General features: G+C 41.2%; 1 non-coding gene across 1 annotated transcript; it reads left to right on the top strand.

The window, feature by feature from the left end:
• Positions 1-9,029: 9,029 nt before the first annotated feature.
• Positions 9,030-9,194, top strand: LOC118997952 (U1 spliceosomal RNA). The gene has a single exon (XR_005068774.1). It is a non-coding gene; the product is annotated as a U1 spliceosomal RNA (small nuclear RNA).
• The last annotated feature ends 1,315 nt before the right edge of the window (positions 9,195-10,509 follow it).

Below are 10,509 nucleotides of genomic sequence, written 5' to 3'. Positions count from 1 at the left end.
TTTGCATTTAGATATATGTAAATTAAAGCAATTTAGGCCAACATTATTCTATATCCTACTTGAAAAGAATTTTTAAAGTGTTAAGGAAAGCTGAGGATTTAATCGGTTTGTTCCATGCTAAACTTTAAGTCCAAGATCAGGAGCATAAATGACAACTGGGGCGAGGTCAGTGTCATAAATGAGAGAAGCAACACCTTGACTAATGCTCCTGAGTGGTCATTTTAGAAACTAATTCAAACTTTTCAAAAATGAAAATGTGGCCAAGTGCTCTGGCCTAATAGGAAATCCCTACAGGCTGCTTGTATAATAGAAACAGCCACTTTGCAACTTCTTGAGTCAATCACTGGTATATAGTTAGTTATTCACTTTAATTAGATGTGAACGTATACCAGAAATAGATGGACTGCACATCAAGTTACTTTATCCTAGACTTTGGTAAATATATTATATGCCCATAGAAACTAGAGCTTTATTTTTTTCCTAATTTTTTTATTCTTGCCCAGGACATTTTTTATCGCTTTTAGAGAGAGAGGATGGGAAAGAGGAAGGAAGAGAGAGAAACACCAATGCAAAAAAGAAGCATCAATTAACTGCCTTCTATGCCCCAATTGGGGATCAGACACACCTACACTAGGGATTAAATCCACATCCCAGGTATGTGTCCTGACTGGGAATTGAACCCACAAGCTTTTGATTAAGGGACAGTGATCCAACTGACTGAGCCACACCTGCCAGGATGAAACTAAAGCTTTTAAAAGACCATCTTGAGACAGATTTGTCTTTACTTGGACCCCCAAAGCAACCTGGATCTTTATTCAGCACCAAGTCAATGTGAGATTTTCCAGGTACTCTCTGTGGTAGTCTCCTACATCTGAGATCATCGGAAGAATTCCAAATTCTAGTTTTTTACTATCGATACCTCCTTCTGTGTCCCACAGTCTTGCCTGTAATCTGCCTTCCAGTTTTGGCAAGAACTTTTCTCTCCAGAGCATGGTTTTCCTTTGAGCCACACCAGTATGTTCTTGAATTTATTGTCCCATTGATGTAATTAGTCAAGTAAAGATGAGGTCATCATGAAGTTGGGTGCACTCCTAATCCAGTATAAAGTGTTTCCTTATACAAAAAAAAAAGCGGGCGGGGTGGGGGGGACATTCGGACACATGTAAGGCTGAATCAGTGTAAACTGGCTCCTCGTGCTCAGCCTTGCATGATTTTTTGAGCCTATTTGTCTCCTCCCCTGATATAGTAAGGCACACCTTTAGAGGTATGCTTGGGGACCGGCTCCATTTGTATCTATGGACTTGAACCATTCCTGCTAAAATACTTGTCCCTTGGTATTATCTCCTTTCATCTTATCCCCACAGTAATGGAAGACTCCATCTTTTTAACTAACATCCTCCAGCTTTACTCCCCAACCAATCAGTCTGTGCTTTGTCATTCTTCCCCTCTCATATAGTTAAGCTTAATAAACCATTCCTGAGTACCGCTGGTTCCCAGTATCTCGGGTGATAAGAAGATAAATAAAGTTAGATCTTTATCCACAAGAAATTTATAGTTTAGTGGGTGTATTAGTTTACACCCACTACCACAAACTAGGTAGCTTAGAACAACAGAAGAGTGTTGTCTTGCAGTACTGGCGGCTGGTTGTGAAATCAAGGTTTTGGCAGCAGTAACTCTAAGGGCCTTAATGAGGAATCTGCTCCTGACCTCTTTCCTAGCTCCCGGTAGCCTTAGGCATTCCTTGGCTTGTAGATGCGGTTCTCTCTGTGTCTTTACATCATCTTCCCTCTGGCCTTACCTGTGTCAGAATGTCCCCCTCACCCGGCCCGCTTTTTTTGTGTGTGTGTAAGGAAACACTTTATACTGGATTAGGAGTGCACCCAACTATACGATGACCTCATCTTTACTTAACTAATTACATCAACAGCAGTCCTATTTCCAAATAAGGTCACAGATTGAGACAGTGTGTGTTAGGATTTCAGTATGTGAACTTTGAGGGACACAGTTCAATCTGTAACAGTGAGCAAAACACATGCAAACTGAGTTAACTGGAGTATGAGAAGCTAGATACTGATGACAAGCACTGAGGGCAGAGACGTGTTGCACGAGGTGATGTAGACGGTGCAGAGCTGCTCGTGGCAGATGAAGCCTCAGTCTGAACAGCGAGTCAAGGATTCTCGTGGTTTTGCCACAGAACAAAGAAGAATATCCCATTGTAGCTCCGCATAGGGAAGCCTCTTCCCTCTGGGGCCAGCAGTGACTGGGTTTCTTGGGGCACCCCTTTGACCCACCTTTGAGGCCACCACACAGAAAATGGCCTTCTCACAGCATGTGCTGTATGTCTAATATCTGGGTGTCACAGCCTATTTCGCTTACCAGATTTATGAGATAAAATTGCTGGAGGGCGGAAGTATCAGAAAGTATGAGTAATTAAAACACTAAGCTGCAATATTATTAAAGGTGTATTAAAATCAATGACATCCATTGGACAAGATATATTTCAAGGCCTGTCCTCCACAGTGGGAAATGTGCCTGGGCAGAAACAGGTCACGCAGGGAGTATGGTTAATGAAGGTCCTTGTGGAAAAGGCGGCCACAGACAAAATGAGTTAAAATCTTTATTGTGTCTTGACAGCCCACATGGATCTATGATGATGATAAATGTTCTCATTTCGAACTTTCTCTTTTCCTGAGACATTTTACATGCTATCTCCAATTTGCTTTGAATTTCTCAAAAGACATATGTTCTCAGAAGCAAGTCTCTGCTTGCTTTTCATTAAGTAAGATCTTATCAGGGTGTTTGCATGTGGCCTCACGTTTGAACTATTAATCTTATGACAGGATATTACAAAGGGGGGAGGGGATGCCTTAACAGGTTGAGGGCCATTACCCTTGAGAAGCAGCCCTCAGCACCCAGCAACAAGCACCAGCCCAGGAACTGCTACTGCGATGATTAATAAGCACTTTCCGGAAGCAAACTCTCCAGGTGAGAAGGTTTCTCTATGGAAGGGTGCACATTGATAGTGGAACTAGAGCAGCATGTGTGCTGCTGGGCTGGAACTCAGTGCCCCTGGATTACTGACCTGCAGGATGCTGGCAGGGCACCAAGGGACAACGCTTAGTTTTCAGTGACATTTAGGTTTCTTTGGTATCAGGACACAAACCAATGGGTCAACAGCACAAACATAGGGTAAAAGAAAAAGGTGAAAATTTTCTATGTCTACTGTACCAATTTTATAAAACTGTACAAACACATAACCACATGTGTACACAAACACACACAAATACATATCAACAACACTCTAAGAGACCAACAGGAAAATGGCTTAGATGAGGCATTAGAGGTAAGTGGAATCAAGACCAGCTATGTGCCGAGACTATGATTAGGACTTTGATATTTGTCCTAAGAGCAATGTGAAGTCATTGGGGGATTTTAAGAAAGAAAATCCACAATCATATTTGCATTTTTCTGATGTTATTTTGGCTGTCCTGTGGATAGTAGATTTAAAACAGGACTAAAGGTGGTAGAACTCTGGTGGACCACCTTGACCTAATGCAGGCCTGTGGAAAGGGAAAGTGTGTAAATCCCCGGGTATTTGAGGGATCAAATAAAAGCACTGGATGGTGGCTTGAATCCTAGGGATGGCTAAAAAGACGATGTTAGGAGAGACTTCCGGGCATGCAACCAGATGATTATAAAGGAACTCACAGAGACAGGGAGATGTGGGGATAGTCCAGACATGATGGGGCATGGGAGTCATATTTTAGAGACATCGCATTTACAATGCTTACAAAATATTTCAGCAGGGTTGTTAAGTTGGGTATGCCCATTCCTTAATGTAGCTGCATATCTAACTTACTCAAAGCTGTTTATTTCTCTTTCATTCATGTTTCTACATTAGCCTGCAAGTTTTTTTTTTAATTACACACATTTTTTAATTGGAGAGAATAGAAAACCTTAGAATTGTGTCAAATTTGTAAATTAAATGTACAGAAAATTTTCCAGGAAGGTTTTTAGTTTCCTTTTTAATCCAGAAAATGTGCTCTCATTTGAGGGAGTAGAAATTATATAGGGGTGAAGGGTCTACCAGCCCACCCGAAAAGGTCACAAAGCCGGGTCACATTGGTCAGTTTCTAAGAGAAAGGAGGCCATTCGTAGGGAACATGTGTTCTTGCTGTACATGAACCACCTTTTTCCAGTCTTCTCCAGACTATGTCCATTGGCATATCCTGTTAGGGGAACCCAGGGTGTGGCCCCAGGTGCTGTTCCGCCAACATGTCAGGGTTCAGCCAGCATCCAGACCATTCGCTGGGGGAGAAATGCGTCCACTCCACATTCCTTCCAACTAGCTCGAGAAACATCTCAGAATTTCCCTTACTATTATTCCAAATCGCTCTATCGGTAAATGTCGGGTATCTTATCTCCATTTGCCTGAGAGAGGGAGTGGGAGGAAATGCCCAAGTCAGTCATAAAGCATTCCCAAAGGAAGGGCATCTTAAACGAACACGATAGGTCTCATCTTGTTTAACGAGCTCTCATGGCAGCTCCTGGTGGTGGGAAAATTTACACTCCTACCAGGACAGCCCCAGAAAAAGACATTGGCATTGGTGTGGGCTGGAAGGCAGTCCTGGGAAACGGAGAAGAGTGCAGTTGCGCTTTAGTTGACTGAATAGTTTGTCTATACTGTGCTTCCTAGGCGGTGCATCATGTGGGGTGGAGATGGTGCAACCATGGGAAAAAATTTTACTTAATCCTTTTCCAGAAAAAGGCTGACTGTTGAGTGTGAACTGAGCGGAGTGGACCCAGTTTGAAATTTGCAGTAACTTAAACCTCGTAAATCTAAACTGCGTTCTGATAATGGAGTCAGACCCTTTGAGCCGCCGTGGTCTGAGAGGTACAGCTGAACAGCCAGAAGGACCCCAGAGGGCTTTGGCAGCGTGGAGCCATGCAGGCCATTTTACTGCCCCAGAGAACACAAATGCTTACAGGAGCACATCAGCCCCCAGCAACACTGTGTTTATCCCCATAGTCATTCTTTCTGTTCTTCGGTTTTCTCATCAGTAAAATGGAAGATTAAATGAGTGAAGGATACAGTGCTCAGGCAGGACTTGATACCTGCCAGAAACTCTACACATACCAGAAAATGACAATGAAGGTTGACGTCTTACTGTTAAATTATTATAGGACATAATTTCTATCAGTTATTATACAGGAGATTCTCATACAAGAAAATGATCATTTAAAAATTAAAAATTGCAACCCTTGTATTTTTGCCATGAGTTGTGTTAATTCATGTTAGAAGAATAATATATCAGAATATTATCTTTCACCTATGAAAGTGGACAAGTATTCAGGCCATGACTAAGAATTTGTGATGATGTTTAAGGCAAGACTCTAATTTTAGACCTTGAATGTTGCCTTTGTTTAGCAGAAGACTTTGCTGACTGTTTCTGACTGGGTCAAGGGAAGTCCCAGAAAAATTCCTGGAGGAAAAAGAGTGAGGACAAGAAAACTGAACTGTTTTGCAAAGCAAGAGAAATTTTTATTTTAGTCCTGTGTTTGTGGTTACACTGGAAAGAACATCACAGTGTTCATAGCCTATGTTTGAGGCTATTAGATAGGATAAAAAATCCAGTGACAGGAGGGGAATAAGAAACTAGAATGAGAGGTAAGAGAAAAAGTAAGCTTTCTGTGAATCCTTGAAAATATGGGAAGAAAAGGAGAGCCTTCAAACATTGTGTGGGATCAGAAGATTCTTTCTATTATCTATCTATCTATCTATTTATCATCCAGCTATCATCTATCTACCTACCTGCCTACCTATATGTCTATCAGGTAATCTAAACCCAGAGCCATGAAAGGTTTAAAGAGTCACACAAGACTGAAGGACCCTGAGAAACTCATACTTGGGTTACATTTTGTCTGCTCTTACGTTCTTTTTCAGGGATCATTATTAGTCTTTACACATTTAACACATATACATTAAAAAGCACTGAAAGATTCAGAGCTGAAACTATTGTTCAATTTGTAAGTATTTCTGAACTATATGCCAAGAAACGAAATGCTGAGGCACTTAATGGGGCTTACTCTGAAATATTCCAAAAATGTTTCCCATAGACATAAGAAACAATATCCTTTGCCAAAATCTTGACATGTATATAGCTTCATTAGAACAAGGCAAAAATACTCCTAGGGGCAGCAGGGTGGATGGCCCTGTGTGAGAGCCTTGCTTACAGAGTGTCCTTCACTTGGATCAAATGAAAAATAAAAATCTCTTCATAAAACTCCAGATATTCAGGGTCTATGTAAGGAAGCTTCCGGCACTGGTCTGGCCTAAGTGAGTGCCTAACCAACTTACAACTTGTTTAGGTAACCTTTACAATATCATAGATGTTAAAATTGGAACTGGTGTTTACCGGGAACTTTCTTATCTTGACCCTCTGATGGCTCCGGTTGGGAGCAATCTTCACAGGACTTCTCCATTTCCACCATGTCCATACTGGTATTCATGTTGTTTTCTATTTCTTCCTTTAGATGAGAAATTAAATATTAATTTCCTTTTTGCTATGAAAAATTGCTATTTTATTCTCTCTAGTTACCATCCTCTTAGTAAAACAGCCCTGATTTTCATAGCTGGGCACAGTGCCACCCATGTAAAGATACATTTCCCTTGCAACTAAGAATGGCCAGGAAAGTGACTAAGCTGTTGCCAACAAAATGTAAGCTGAAGTACAGTGTGGCATTTTTGGAAAGTCTCTTTTAAAAGGCAAATGCACCATCTCTTTTACATTTTTTCCTTTCTCTTTCTGCTGTTGGAAATATACATATAATGGCAGGTGCTTCTATAGCCATTTGGGGCCACAAAGTATCTTTAATGGCAATTGAGTAAATTAGAGCAACAGGATTGAAAGATTTGTGATAATAGACAGCATACACCTACTATGTTAGCCTTGGACTGCAGTATTAATTATGGTGAAAGTCATTCTTCTTATGAAAAAAAGAGCCTTTCAATATGAAGGCTCAGACAAGTTAGAGATTTATTTCCCTTTCACAGGCTAGACAAGCAGGCTGTATGCTTCAAAATCACCCTGGGGCCCAGGCTGGCAGGCACTCTACCATCCTCAACACGTGGATTCTAGCTTGCCTTAGCCTTTACCATGTCAAGCCATGGGGAACACACTTCCGATGATGAAAGACACTTATCAATTCTTCTCATGTGGTTTTGGTGAGAATGTAGCCTCTTGGCCACACCTAAATCTGGGGAAGCTAAGAAATGGAGTTCAGCTAGAATTCAGCTCCTGAGCAGTGCAACAACTTTATTATAACAGAGGAGGGTAGGGTATGTGCTCGGGAACAAAGAGCAGAGTGCACCACAACTGCTGATCTTCATATTATGTAGTTGATAAAAAAATACCATGCTGTCTCATTTAACCTACACCATCTATAACCTATATCTATCTGTCTCACTTAACCTACTTTGAATGGGGCTCTTATTGCTCACAGCTGAATGTAATCTTAATTGATACACTCCTTTCAGGTTTATTCAACAAATTTCTTATCTATGACTCATAAATTTGGATTGTTAGACATTATCTTCCAGTTGTAAAATTCTAAAAATCATCAAAACTTTCCTTCTCACTGTTCTTAATGAACAACTAACAAGTTAAAAATAAGCAAAAAAAATTTTCTTTTTTGTGGCATTATAGCAACTACTTCTAGAGGGCACATTGTGAGCTGTTGTCTGGGGAAGGTGAGGCGAAGGTAAGAGTGGCTGAGAGTTAATCTCCTCAGGAGCTGGAAAGAGTAAATCCTTCACCAATGAAAGATGCTGACAGAAGCAGCCACTGAGATTTCTGACTACAGAGAATAGCAGCAGTTAGAATATCGGGTTACAGAGTCCTTTATGCTCAACAATACTTCATCTTCTCATCCATCCAAGCAAGTCACTCCCACAGGATAAGGAAATTATATTAGTAAGAACACTTTTATTTGCAAGTGACTGAAAACTTAAGCCAACATAACTTCAGTAATGTATGACTGATATATCTAGAGATATATTTGTTTTGGAGAAATAGAATTATTTGGAAAACAGCTTGGTTCTTGGCTCAAAATATGTTATCAGATTAATTTCTTGCTGCAACTTATTGGATATCTATCTATCTATCTATCTATCCTCTCTCTCTCTTCCTCCCACACCACCCCCTTTTCTTTTATTTTAAAATATTTATTTATTTTTTGAGCAAGAAGAAAGAGGGAGAAAGAGAGGTTGAGAAGCATTGATGTGAGAGAGAAACTTTGATCAGCTGCCTCTTGTATTCATCCCGACTGTAGACCAAACCTGCAACCCAGATGTGTACCCTGATTGGGTATCAAACTGGTGACCTTTCGCTTTGCAGAATGACACCCAAGCAACTGAACCACACCAGTCAGGGCCCACCAGCCCCTTTTCAGCTCTGTAGTTGAACCAGAAGATTCAAGTCCAAGCGACACAAAAGAGAATCTGCTTTCCTAATCAGCAGCCCGAGAATTGAGTCTCATTGTCATAACTGAGCAGACTTGGCTTATATCCTTGACCATGGCCCAAACGCTGTGGTGAGGGAAGTGAAACAAGCTAAATGACTCAACTTTGGCCATACACTGCATATCTGGAGATCAGAGTGGAGTCAGCACACCAGCTGCACGTTGGGAAGTCAGAGCACTGTGACCCAAAGAAGAGAGAGCAGTTAGTGGAAGAACAACAGATAAGACCTCCATGCATTCTCAAATGGGAAACCTCAGAGAAAGGTCAAGGTGTCATCTTGTTAATGTACCCATCTTTAAGTATAAAATCTTTGAGTCATGTGTAGTCCTCTGAGTCACATAAAGATGTTGGTCCTTATAGTCCTTAGACCCATGGCTAACGAGTACGTTTAACTATCCCAGTATGTTCCATGCACAAGGGCACCTCATCATCCCGACACACTCACTGAGAAATGGTGGAGAAAGGGCAAGGTAACTGTAATCAAAACATTTATTCAAAAAGCAGGAGGATATTTATCTGGCTAAGGGAGATACCATGATTACGAAGGTGGTTTTCCCAGGGCATAACTTACTCGTTGCACTCTGTGTGTGCTGACCCCTGTGACCTACCCAAATGTGGGGAACTCGACTGTGTAATTTGTGGCAGTGGGGGACTGCATTCATGCTCTCCTTTGGGGAAAAAATAAATAAAAATAAGAAGCAGGGGGATGGAAAATAATGCCCACTAAATCCCAGTTAATAGTTTGCATCCTTTTCAACGGGCATGGAAAACAATGATGCACTGCCTTGGCAGAGAAGACTTTGGTCAGTCAATCTGGTTGACCTTGTCTTTGGGTCTGTTCTCTGAGATCATTACCCATTGTTACTTTTTTCTCGTAGGTCTGCTTCTATTCCAGGGAAGGATCTCCCTTGTGCGGTGTCCTGCTCAAGAGTTGGGTTCTGGGGAGGATGTCCTTCAGAGAGCCGTACCTTTTTTGGAGATGACTTCATCTTGGTATCTGTTAGGGACCTGGGGATTATTTTAGGTGTTGACCAGAAATCTTTATCGACCTAGCTCTTTTCCTCATCCAGTTTTACACTCTAGGTTCTAATTTTTACAAAACACCATTGCAGGAATTAAATTTAATATATACAGTACACTTTACTTGAAAACAATAAAAAGGTCAATTCAAACTGGCTTAAGAAAAAGGTAGAATTTAGTGCTGTTGATAACTGAGAAACCCAAGGATAGCACTGGCTTCATTTGGGTAGAATTTGTTTACAGACATGCACCAGTCTTTATCTACTGACCTACTTCTTCCAGGTCTGTTCTGTTCTCAGATCCTCATGTGGTGGCTTCCAGCAGCTTCACACTTAGGTGAGAATTTTACCTAGGAATCCTTGTTACACACACACACACAGCCCAACATACAAACCCACACTTCACATGCCACTGTCAGTCAGTATGACTGCAGAATTTAAACTGCAAAATATTTTGAACTTGCATATAAATATCTGCACTTCCTAAATCATTTTTCAAATGCGTTTTGCCTATGTGGAAACGTCCACAGAATATTCACAGGAAAAGAAGAAATTAGGAGTATTGTCTCTTAGTTCAGTGATTTCCCATTAGCTTATTATCAGTATCCAATAAAAGAAAATACCTTCCTGCCTCTCCCCTGCCCCAGTCGGTTTCTACAAGATCTATTTTAGATTTCTTCACTTCACAACAGGAGAGGGTCTCTGTGTTTCCCAACACACTCAAACCTGCAGGAAAAATGCTGAAAGTAAAGGAGAAGCTTGCTTTGGTGATCTTGCAGTGTAATTCATCTTGGAAAAACAATGGTTCAACCTTAAAAACACAACAGGCCTGGCTGGCGTAGCTCAGTGGATTGAGCGTGGGCCTGGGAACCACACGATTGCTGTTTGACTCCCAGTCAGGGCACATGCCTGGGTTGCAGGCCAGGGGACTCACAAGACGCAACCATACATTGATATTTTTCTCCCTCT

Source organism: Sturnira hondurensis, unplaced genomic scaffold (genome assembly GCF_014824575.4).
Source record: "Sturnira hondurensis isolate 20B ecotype Veracruz unplaced genomic scaffold, ASM1482457v3 Scaffold0013537, whole genome shotgun sequence".
Taxonomy (NCBI): domain Eukaryota; kingdom Metazoa; phylum Chordata; class Mammalia; order Chiroptera; family Phyllostomidae; genus Sturnira; species Sturnira hondurensis.
The sequence above is the reverse complement of the archived record's forward strand: the minus strand, read 5'-3'. Positions and strand labels throughout refer to the sequence as shown.